The sequence below is a fragment of the Dromiciops gliroides genome, chromosome 1, assembly GCF_019393635.1.
Source record: "Dromiciops gliroides isolate mDroGli1 chromosome 1, mDroGli1.pri, whole genome shotgun sequence".
In the NCBI taxonomy this organism is placed as follows: domain Eukaryota; kingdom Metazoa; phylum Chordata; class Mammalia; order Microbiotheria; family Microbiotheriidae; genus Dromiciops; species Dromiciops gliroides.
The window spans coordinates 257,070,100-257,081,644 of record NC_057861.1 but is presented as its reverse complement, the minus strand read 5'-3'; the positions used below and the strand labels follow the sequence as shown (position 1 = coordinate 257,081,644).

Sequence of the window (11,545 nt, the reverse complement as noted above, 5' to 3'; positions counted from 1 at the left end):
GTCAGAATGTTTTGGAAATGGCCATGAAATGATGTACCACTTCCCCAAAGCTTTCCTGATACTCCTAGCTGTCAGTGGTTTTTCTTCAAATTTCTCATAAGCTTAGCCAAGACCTCTCCTTTGCACTTACCACACTGTTCCTTATATTGTTGCTACTTATCATGTTAGAAACTCATTCAGAACAATCTCTCTTTTTTCGTTCTTTATATCCTCAGTGCCTACCAGAATGAATTGCATATTTTTCATTGTTTTTGTTCAGTCATTTATTTGTGCCCCACTCTTTATGACTCCATTTGGGGTGTTCTTGGCAAAGATACTGGCACAATTTGTCATTTCCTTCTCCCGCTCATTTTTACAGAAGAGGAAACTGAAGCAAAACACTTACCCAGAATCACACTGTTAATGTCTGAGGCCATATTTGAACTCAGGTATTCCTGATTCCAAGCTCAATGCTCTGTCTACTGTACCAACTAGTTACTTCATAGACCTGTGCATAGCAGAGCCTTAAAGTTTTATCATTGCTGTTGTTTGGATGCATACACTCAATTTAATATATGATAAAAATAAAAATAAGTAAGCTTGTTTCCTGAGGACCTAGAAGAGGCAATATGGCACAATGAAAATAGTGCCAGGCTTCATTAAAATATTAGTTCATATCTTTCCTCTGAACATTTTCTTTCTGTTTCTTGCAAGATACTTACCCTCCTATATGCTTTAGGCAACCTCCTCTATCTTACTTTTTAAGTCATGGATTAATCAATATCTGTGTTTGCAAAATACTTTGTCTATTGTAATTAGTCTATAATTTTGTAAGACACAATGCTTTCCCCACAGATTTTATAAGCTAAATGAGGAAATATATCATAAATATGAAAATACAGTCTTCTGCCTTTCTCCCAGCCTGGCCTGGAGGAGGTCCCCCCCACCACATCCCTCATTCCATTTCTGCCCTTGTCTGGTCCCCTTCTCAGCTCCAGAGCATGAGCTGTGCAGCCATGGGCAGGACAAACATGGCCACCCTGAGGAAGCTGATGAAAACCATCAGGATCTTCAAGTTTGGTGGAACAGAAGTACTAAAGATGCACGATGATGTCCCAATGCCGGAGCCTGGAGACAAGGAAGTGCTGATCAAAGTTGAAGCCTGTGGAGTCAACCCCATGTAGACTTGTGTTCACTCTGAGACCTACAACTGACCCCAGCTCTGCTTTACACACCCGGGCAGAGATGTGTCAGGGATCATGGAAGCCATGGGGAAGCACTTAGAAATATTCAAGATAGGAAACAAAGTTTTCACCACCAATACTGTCACAGGAGGGTACATCAAATAGACCATTGCCTTCCAGCACATGGTTTTCCTGCTGCTTGGGAATCTGGATTTCACTCAAGGTGCATCCATTGCCATGCCCTATTTTATCGCCTTCAGTGCCCTTATGAAAAGGCCCAGGTCAACCTGGAGAAACTGTCCTCATTCACTGGGCCAATGGGGGAGTTGGAGTGGCAGCCTGCCAGATCATGAGAGCTTACAGTCTCAAGGTTTTGGGCACAGCTTGTTTGACCTGGGGATGAAAGTCATTCTGGGGAATGGAGCCCACAAGATCTTCAATCACAGAAAGGCTGACTATATGGATAAAATCAAGGAATATGTTGGGGAGAAAGGAGTGAATGTGATCATTGAAATGGTAGCTAACATCAACCTCAGCAATGACTTAGAGCTTCTTTCTCATGGAGGATGGTGATAATCATTGGCTCCAAGGGCCTCAAAGAAATATACCCCAGGGATACCATGAAGAAGGAAATCAGTATCATTGGAGTCAGTTTACATTCCTCCTCCAAGGAGGAATTCTGGTATCTTTGGCTACCCTGGTGGCCAGCAATAAATCATACTGGCTGCAGCCAGTGATTGGGTCCCACTATCAGCTGAAGGATGCAGCACCGGCCCACAAAGACACCATAAACAGCAAGGGGGCATTGGGAAAGATGGTTCTGATGATGTCCTGATGCTTCCCAGTCCCCCGAGGACCATAGTTGCCATGAGAGGCTCTTCTGCCCTTCTTTTCCTCGCATCAAGGACATGTGTGCAGCCCTACCTTCCCCACTCCTGGGTCCAGACAGGTGGTCTCCACTTTGTCATTGTTGGCTTCGTAAATAAAATAGATTTTTTTTAATCATTAATAAAAGAAAATACAATACAAATTAGTATATGCTAACTGCCTGGAAGGTCAGTTTGATATGAATTCAGAAAAATGAGAAATCTCCAGGAAATGAGAGGGTTAGGAGAGAGCACTGAGCCCTGGAAGACTATTACAGACAACACAGGTATGAATAAAAGTGATGAGGCTGAAATAGTGAGTATGCCAATTCAGTTTTAGGAGATAATTTATGAACAGGTGAGATTAAGGCGTAGTTCCTTCAACAAGCATTTATTATACAGCTACAATGGGAGACTGACATGCAATTACAAATGAAAAATGGTCCCTGCCCTCAAGGAGCATATATTTGATGAGGTGAAAAGCCAAATGAAACAAAAGGCATTACACAAGCCATGTTCAATGTCAACACAAAATACATTACAGAGTGGAGGAAGGACACTAGGAATTAGTGAAATCAAGTTTTGCTTCTGTGGCAGTGACATGTGAAATGCACTTTGAAGAAAGCTAGAGATTCTACCTGGCCCCAATAAATGAGTGCTTTGCAAGCCTGGAGTATAGTTTTTGTAAACATGAAAATAAAAGATGTTAGGCTATGATTAGGCAAATTTGACTAGAAATATGTGTATGAGGAGTTTAATCTATGCTATAAGATTAGAAAGTTAAGTGAAAGCCTATTATTGCTGGATCTAACATGCCAAATACATGATTTTGTGTTTTACCCTAGAGTCAATAGGGAATCATTGGAGCTTCTTGAGTAAGAGATTGATGTGTTCAAAGCTGTGTGTTAGGAATATCAATTTGGCAGCTGTTTGTAGACTGGATTTGAGAAACAATAGCCTAGAGTCAGGAAGATCAATTAAGGGGCTAGCCCTATGAGCAGAAAAGTGGGGCCAAATATTAGGGATTCTGTGGAAGTGGAACTTGCAAACTTTAAATTCTCTCTCAGTAATTTTTTTTTCCAATTATATTTTGTCTTAGTTTGTGTTAATAACCAATTAACAAAGTCCTGTGGCATAATCTTTTTTACCTCAATTTTACCTCAATATATCATCATTCTATCTAGATCAGAGGAAATAGTCAAGAAATGAATATCTGAGGTCCTCAAAAACCAATCTGAAGAATTCCTGCTTCATTCTATAAGGCAGTAGGAGCTGCTAAGGTGACTGACCAATGAGGGAATCAATATTTGAACAATGATAGTATAAGAATATTGAGTATTTACTAATATACATATATATATCAGAGAGGGATTACCTAAAAGAAGAGAAGGTATTTAAGAGATAAGGGTTTATAATAAGGAATAATAAGGGTTTATAATTAGGTGGGGGAACCAACCAGGAGTATTGCTACTTTTATCACCACCACAATTATGCCTTTTTGACTACCAGCACCATGACATCAGTATACATTTATTAATCATCTATATTCCAACTATTGTGCAAAATTAACAATTCTGTAGCACTTATAGGTTTGTAGTGTTCTTTAAAAAACACATTTATGTCATTTCATGTTCCATAAAATGTTGTAAGGTAGGTGCTATTATTATCCCCAATACTGAATGACGTTACATAACTTGTCCAGGTTCATAGTCTGAAGTAAGATTTCAACTCAAGTCTTTCCAACTCTAAATCCAGTACTCTATTAATTGTTCCACACAGTTGGAATAGAATTTTTATGAGATATTATGAAGAAAATTATAGAAAACATCTGATGATTGAATATAAGGAAAAGGTAAGATACAGGATTAAAAGTTTAACCTTTAGAAGTCTGGAGGAGTTACTTTTAAATTTAATATCTGTAGCTGAGTGGCAGAGTGGATAAAGAACTGGTCCTGGATTCAGGAGGACCTGAGTTCAAATCTGGCCTCAGACACTTGACACTAGTTGTATGACCCTTGGCAAGTCACTTGATCCTCTTTGCCCTGCAAAAAAAAAATCTATCTATCTATCTATCTATCTATCTATCTATCTATCTATCTATCTATCTATCTATCTATATCTATATATCTATATATATATTTGATAATAGCTTGTAAAAGGGTTCAGAGACCTATTGATAGACTCACTGGTCTCAGACATGGAATTTTGATGACTCAAAGGGATTTAATGAGGAGGAAAAAAAGAGAATCTCTGAAGAAACAGATGTAGATAGGCAGGAAACACAAACAAATTAGATTTTAAAAAGATAATTGCAAAAGATAAAAACAAGATAAATTAAGAAAAAATTTCAGGAATACAATGAGCTAAATGAGCTGAGGTTGGCAAAGAAAAAGACAACTAATGAGAACTTTTCTTAAAAAGTATTTTGGTGGGGGAGAAGGGTCAAACCAAGATGGCAGAGGAAAGCCAGCAAGTTGCCTGAGTTCTTCTTTGGTTCCCTCAGAAAGAACATTAAATCAAGCCTCTGTGAGGGCCAAAATTTGATATATGGAGTATTAATTGGATGACTTGCCAAAATATTGGGGTCCCGGGAATATGAAGGACCTTTAGGTTCACCCTCCCCTCTGAACTGGCCTTGTAGATATTTCTCCCAGGCCAATAAGAAAGGAGCCTTACAGCTTTACTTCACAGAAGGATCAGATCTTATTACTTGGGAATTAATTAAATAACAAAAGTGAAACTAATAAAAATCAAAGATAAGGAAATCAGAAACAGAAATACAGATAAATACTCTTAACTCTAAACTTAGCCTATGCAATCCCAAGATCATTTACAATTAAGATAATTCAAATGAATTTAGGGTTTTATATGTTCACTGACCAAAACCTGGAAAGTCTACAGTTGCTTGCACTACCGGAAGGACAGAAGACAGAGAGAGAGAGAGAGAGAGCGTTCCCAGAAGTGCCCCAGCCTTCCCTCAGGGAGCATTCAATCTTCCTCCAACAAAAGGGAAGTTCCTTCAAAAACTGCCTATAGAGAGTTTTCCTTCTGACCGTAGCATATGTAACTTCAGGGTTGCCCAGGTGTGGCCCCTCCCAAATGAGTCAGCTAAAACTCCAATAAGTTTACCACATTCTAACAATTTTTACCACACCTCTAAATGGATTCTGAAACTACAGAACCTACAAAAAGACAGAGAGGCACAATGTTCCAACCTCAGATAATTTAGAAGACTTCAGGAAAGGTTGGTCTCACTCAGGCAAAAGAGAGGATCAGCACATCTCAGTGCAATTCAACATGGAGAGGGTTGGGGCAAGACAGCAGGAAGCTCTATTGCACAGATGAGCAACTGAGGCCCCTTGACACTGTCTCAGCAAGCTGGTGGCATGGCAGGTCATTGGTGAGATCCACCAGCACCAGCTGAAAGGGCGAGCTGCAAGGTAGAAGGCCAACAACAAGACAGGCACAACCAGGCCTGGCCATCCTAGCATGCTGGGAGCAGTTGCAGGGAGCAAGCCCAGGGCAGTGACAATTCCACAAGTTATAGAGGCCTCAGAATAGAAAGCCAGTGACACAGCCCATATGCCCCAGTACAAGAAGCTTGAAACAGGGACTCTTGTGCTCCTGGAGAAGACCTCAACTTTATATATATATATATATATATATATATATATATATATAAGCTGCAATATGAGTAAGAAACAAAAACGATCTCTTATAATTGAGAGCTTCTGTGTTGACAGGGAAGAGTTAAACACAAACTCAGATGAGGACAATACTCACAAATTGTGTACATGTGAAGCCTCAAGAGGGAAGATGAATTGGTCTCAAGAACAAAAACCTTTCTGGAAGAGCTCAAAAATGATTTTAAAGACCAATTGAGTGGCAGCTACGTGGAACAGTGGATAAAACACCAGCCCTGGATTCAGGAGGGCCTGAGTTCAATTCCGGTCTCAGACACTTAACACTTAATGGCTGTGTGACTCTGGGCAAGTCACTTAACCCCAATTGCCTCACCAAAAAATCAAAAACAAAAACAAATCAATTGAGAGAGGTGGAAGAAAAAATGAGGAGAGAAATGAAAGCAAAACAAGAAAATTATGAAAAAAAGGATGAGCAGCTTGGAAAAGGAAGCCCAAAGATTGACTGAAGAAAACAATTCCTTAAAAATTCAAATTAGACAGTTGGAAGCTAATGACTCCATTAGATATCAGGAATCAGTCAAACAGAATCAAAAGAATGAAAAAATAGAAGAAAATAAGGAATACATCATTGGAAACACAACTGAACTGGAGAATAGATCTAGGAGAGACAATTTCAGAATTATTGGTCTGCCTGAAAGTCATGTTCAGAAAAAGAGTCTAGACACCATATTCCAGGAAATCATCAAGGAAAACTGCCCTGATATTATAAAATCAGAGGATAAAATTATCATTGAAACAATCCAAAGATCATCTGCTGAAAGAGAGCCCCAAACTAAACTCCAAGGAATATTGTAGCCAAATTCCAGAACTTTCAAGTGAAGGAGAAAATACTCCAAGCATCCAGAAAGAAGCCATTTAAATGTCATGGAGCCACAGTCAGGATTGCACAGGACCTGGTAACTTAAACATTAAAGGACCACAAGGCTTGGAAAATGATATTCCAGAAGGCAAAGGAGCTTGAAATGCAGCCAAGAATCTATTAACCAACAAAACAGAATTCTCTTTTGGGGGAAAGGATGGACATTCAATGCAATAGGGGACTTTCAAGGTTTTCTGATAAAAAGACAAGAATTGAATAGAAATTTCAATCTGAACATACAAAATTCAAGAAAAGTTTAAAAAAGTAAACAAGGGGAAAAAAGGATACTTAATAAGATTAAACTTACACATGAAAATTATACTTATAACTCTTGAGAAGAATATACATATTTGGGCAGACAGAAGGATTATACACAGAGGGTATAAATGTAAATTGTCTTTGATGTGATGATTTAAAGAAAATTAAGGGGTTAAAAAAGGAGGAAACGGGAGGCAGAATGGGGTGAATTACATCATATGAAGAGGTGCAAAAGACCTATTACAGTAGAGGGAAAGAAGGGAGGGATGAACATTTTTTCATCCTTACTCCCAATAGATTTGATTCAAAGAGGGAATAGCATATATGTTCATTTGGACAAAGAAACTTAGCTTATTCTATAGGGAAGTAAAAAGATAAGGAGAAAGGGAGGTGTTCATAGAAGGGGGCAGAAGCAGAGGAGAAAAGGGTAAAGAAAAGGGAGGGTAGATAAAAGGGAGGGCAGATTGGGGGAGGCAGGTGTAAGAAGCATGACATTAGTGAGGAGGAATAGTGTGAAGGAAAGGGGGGAAAGTACAAAGGGGGTAAATAGAGTGGAGGGGAATAGACAGCTAGTAATAATAACTGTGAAAGTGAATGGGATGAACTCTGCCATCAAATGGGAGCAAATAGCAGAGTGGATTAAAAACCAGAATCCTACAATATGGTGTTTACAAGAAACACATTTGAAGCAGAGAGATACACACAGAGTATAGGTAAAAGGGTGGAGTAGAATATATTATGCTTCGGCTGAAGTAAAAAAAAAAAAAAAACAAGGGTAGCAATCCCTATCTCAGACAAAGCGAACGCAAAAATAGATCTAATTAAAAGAGATAAGGACAGAAACTACATCTTGCTAAAAGGTACTATAGATAATGTAGTAATATCAATACTAAACATGTATGCACCAAGTGGTATAGCATCCAAATTCCTAGAGGAGAAGTTAAATGAGTTACAAGAAGAAATAGACAGCAAAACTATGCTAGTGGGAGATCTGAATCTTCCCCTCTTAGAATTATATAAATCTAGCCACAAAATAAATAAGAAAGAAATTAAAGAGGTGAAAAGAATATTAGAAAAGTTAGACATGATAGATGTCTGGAGAAAATTGAATGAGGATAGAAAAGAATACATCTTTTTCTCAGCAGTACGTGGCACATATTCAAAAATTGACCATGTATTAGGGTACAAAAACTTCATAGTCATATTTAAAAAGACATAAATATTAAATGCAACCTTTTCAGATCATTATGCAATAAAAATTACATGTAATAAAGAGCCATAGAAAGGTAGACTGAAAATTAATTGGAAAGTAAATAATTTCATTCTAAAGAATGAGTGTGTGAAACAACAAATCATAGAAACAATCAACTTCATCCAAGAGAATGAAAATAATGAGACAACATACCTAAATCTATGGGATATAGCCAAAGCAGTGCTTAGGGGAAATTTTATATCTTTTTTTTTTTTGTGGGGCAGTGGGGGTTAAGTGACTTGCCCAAGGTCACACAGCTAGTAAGTGTCAAGTGTCTGAGGTCAGATTTGAACTCAGGAACTCCTGAATCCAGGGCTGGTGCTTTATCCACTACGCCACCTAGCTGCACCCAAATTTTATATCTCTAAATGCTTACATCAATAAAAAAGAGAAAGAGGAGATTTGGGCATGCAACTTAAAAACTAGAAAAAGAACAAGCTAAAAATCCCCAATTAAATATTAAATTAGAAATCCTGAAAATCAAAGGAGAAATTTTAAAAATTGAAAGCAAGAAAACTATAGAATTAATCAATAAAATCAAGAGCTGGTTTTATGAAAAAAACAATAAAATAGATAAACCATTGGTTAATTTGATTAAAAAAGAAAGAAGTAAACCAAATTACCAGTACCAAAAATGAAATGCGTGATTTCACCACCAATGAAGTGGAAATTAAAGCAATAATTAGGAACTATTTTGCCCAACTCTATGCCAATAAATTTGACTATCTAAATGAAATAGATAAATATTTATAAAAATACAAATTGCCCAGGTTAACTGAAGAGGAAATAAAATACTTAAATAAGCCCATATTAGAAAAAAGAAATTGAACAAGCCACTGATGAATTCCCTAAGAAAAAATCTCCAGGGACAGATGGGTTTAGAAGTAAATTCTACCAAACATTTAAAGAACACTTAATTCAAATATTATGCAAATTATTTGGGAAAATGGGTGAAGCAGTTCTCCAAGATTCCATTTATAACACAAATGTGTTGATGCCAAAATGAAGCAGAGCAAAAACAGAGAAAGAAAATTATAGACCAATTTCCCTAATGAATATTGATGCAAAAATCTTAAATAAGATATTAGCAAGGAGATTACAATAAGTAATCACCAGGATAATACACTATGACCAGTGAGATTTATACCAGGAATGCAAGGCTGGTAAAACATTAGGAAAACTATCAACATAATCAACCACATCAATAAGAAAACTAACCAAATTCATATGATAATTTTAATAGATTCAGAGAAAGTTTTTGACAAAATACAGCACCCATTCCTAATAAAAACACTAGAGAGCTTAAGAATAGGTGGAGCTTTCCTTAAAATAATAAGCAGTATATAAATCCAAATAAATCATCAGCATTTCTGTACATGACCAACAAAGTCCACCAGCAAGAGATAGATAAGTAGTGGTAGACAATATAAAATACTTGGGAGTCTACTTGCCAAGCCAAACCCAGGAACTCTATGAACAAAATTACAAAACACTTTTCACACAAATCAAATCAGATGTAAATCACTGGAAAAATATCAATTGCTCATGGATAGGCAGAGCTAATACAATAAAAATGACAATTCTACCTAAATTAATTAACCTATTCGGTGCCATACCAATCAGACTACCTAAAAATTATGGTATAGAGCTAGAAAAAAAATAATAACAAAGTTCATCGGGAAAACAAAAATTCAAGAATATCAAGGGAAATAATGAAAAAAAATGTACAGGAAAGTGGTATAGCTGTACCAAATCTGAAGCTCTGTTATAAAGCCGAAGTCATCAAAACTATTTGGTACTGGCTAAGAAATAAAGTGGAGGATCAATGGAATAGGTTAGGCACAGGAGACACAATAGTAAATTACTTGCATAATGTACTGTTTGATAATCCCAAAGACTCCAGCTTTGGGATAGAAACTCAATATTTGACAAAAACTCCTGGGAAAACTGGAAGACAGTATGGCAGAAACTAAGCATAGACCAACATCTTATACCTTATACTAAAATAAGGTCAAAATGGGTACATACTTTAGACATAAAAGGTGATACCATAGGTAAATTAGGAGAGGAAGGAATAATTTATCCTCTCAGATCTTTGGAAAGGAGAACAATTTATGACAAAACATGTGATAGAGAATAATATGAAATGCAAAATGTATGATTTTGACTACACTAAATTAAAAAGTTTTTGCACAAACAGAAGCATTACATCCAAAATTAGAAGGGAGGAAGAAAGCTGGGAAACAATTTTTATAGCTAGTACTTCTGATAAAGACATCATTCTTAAAATATATCCAGGAGTAAATCAAATTTATAAGAATCCAAGTCATTCCACAATTGAGAAATGGTCAAATGATATGAGCAGGCATTTTTCTGATGAAGAAATCAAAGCTATCTATTGCCATATAAAAAAATTCTCTAAATCATTAGTAATTAGTGAAATGCAAATTAAAACATCTCTGAAGTACCAACTCAAACCTTTCAGATTGGCTAATATGACAAAAAAAGGAAAATAATAAATTTTAGAGAAGCTGTGGGAAAAATTGGAACTTGAATGCATTGTTGGTGGAGCTGTGAACTGATCCAAACATTCTGTAGAGCAATTTGGAACTATGCCCAAAGTGCTATAAAAGTTTGCATACCCTTTGACCCAGCAATAACACTCTTAAGTCTTTTTCACAGGGGGATCATGGAAAAGGGAAAAGAACCCAAATGTACAAAAATATTTATAGCTGGTCTTTTTGTGGTGGCAAGGAATTGGAAATTGAGGGCTTGACCATCAAGTGGGGAATGGCTGAACAATTTGATTCTTCTCAGCAATACAATGGTCTAAAATAGTTCCAAAGGACTCATGACAGAAAATGTTCTCCAAATCCAGAAAAAAAGAAAAAGAAAAAGAAAAAGAAAAAAAAAAGAACTGTGGAATCTAGATGCAGATCGAACCATATTACTTCAATTTTTTGTTGTTGTTGTTTTTCTTTTTTGAGGTTTCTACTTTTTGCTCTGATTCTTCTCTCATAACATGACTAATGCAGAAATATGTTTAATGTGATTGTACATATATAACCTATATCAGATTAAATGCTGTTTTGGGGGGGAGGGAGGGAGAAAAATTTGAAACTAGAAATCTTATAAAAACAAATGTTGAAAACGATATCTAAATGTACCTGGGAAATAATAAAATATTTATTAAAAAATATATTGGGGGAAAAAGGATATTGGGGAAGATGTTGAGAAAAAAATAAAGAAGTATTAGGACCATTGTTCAAAGTAAATGTATTATCAGAATATGAGACTCAAAGTACAGCTTCTAAATTTGTTCTTATTTGTATGTTTGTCTCTAGCTTTTTTTAAAATTAATAAAATAATTTATTTTTTTCCGTTATATGTAAAGATAGTTCTCAACTTTTGTTTATACAAGCTTTACAATATCAGATTTTGCT

At 36.3% G+C, this 11,545-nt stretch overlaps 1 pseudogene; it reads left to right on the top strand.

The window, feature by feature from the left end:
- Positions 1-1,010: 1,010 nt before the first annotated feature.
- Positions 1,011-1,998, top strand: LOC122741557 (annotated as a pseudogene).
- Positions 1,999-11,545: the final 9,547 nt, after the last annotated feature.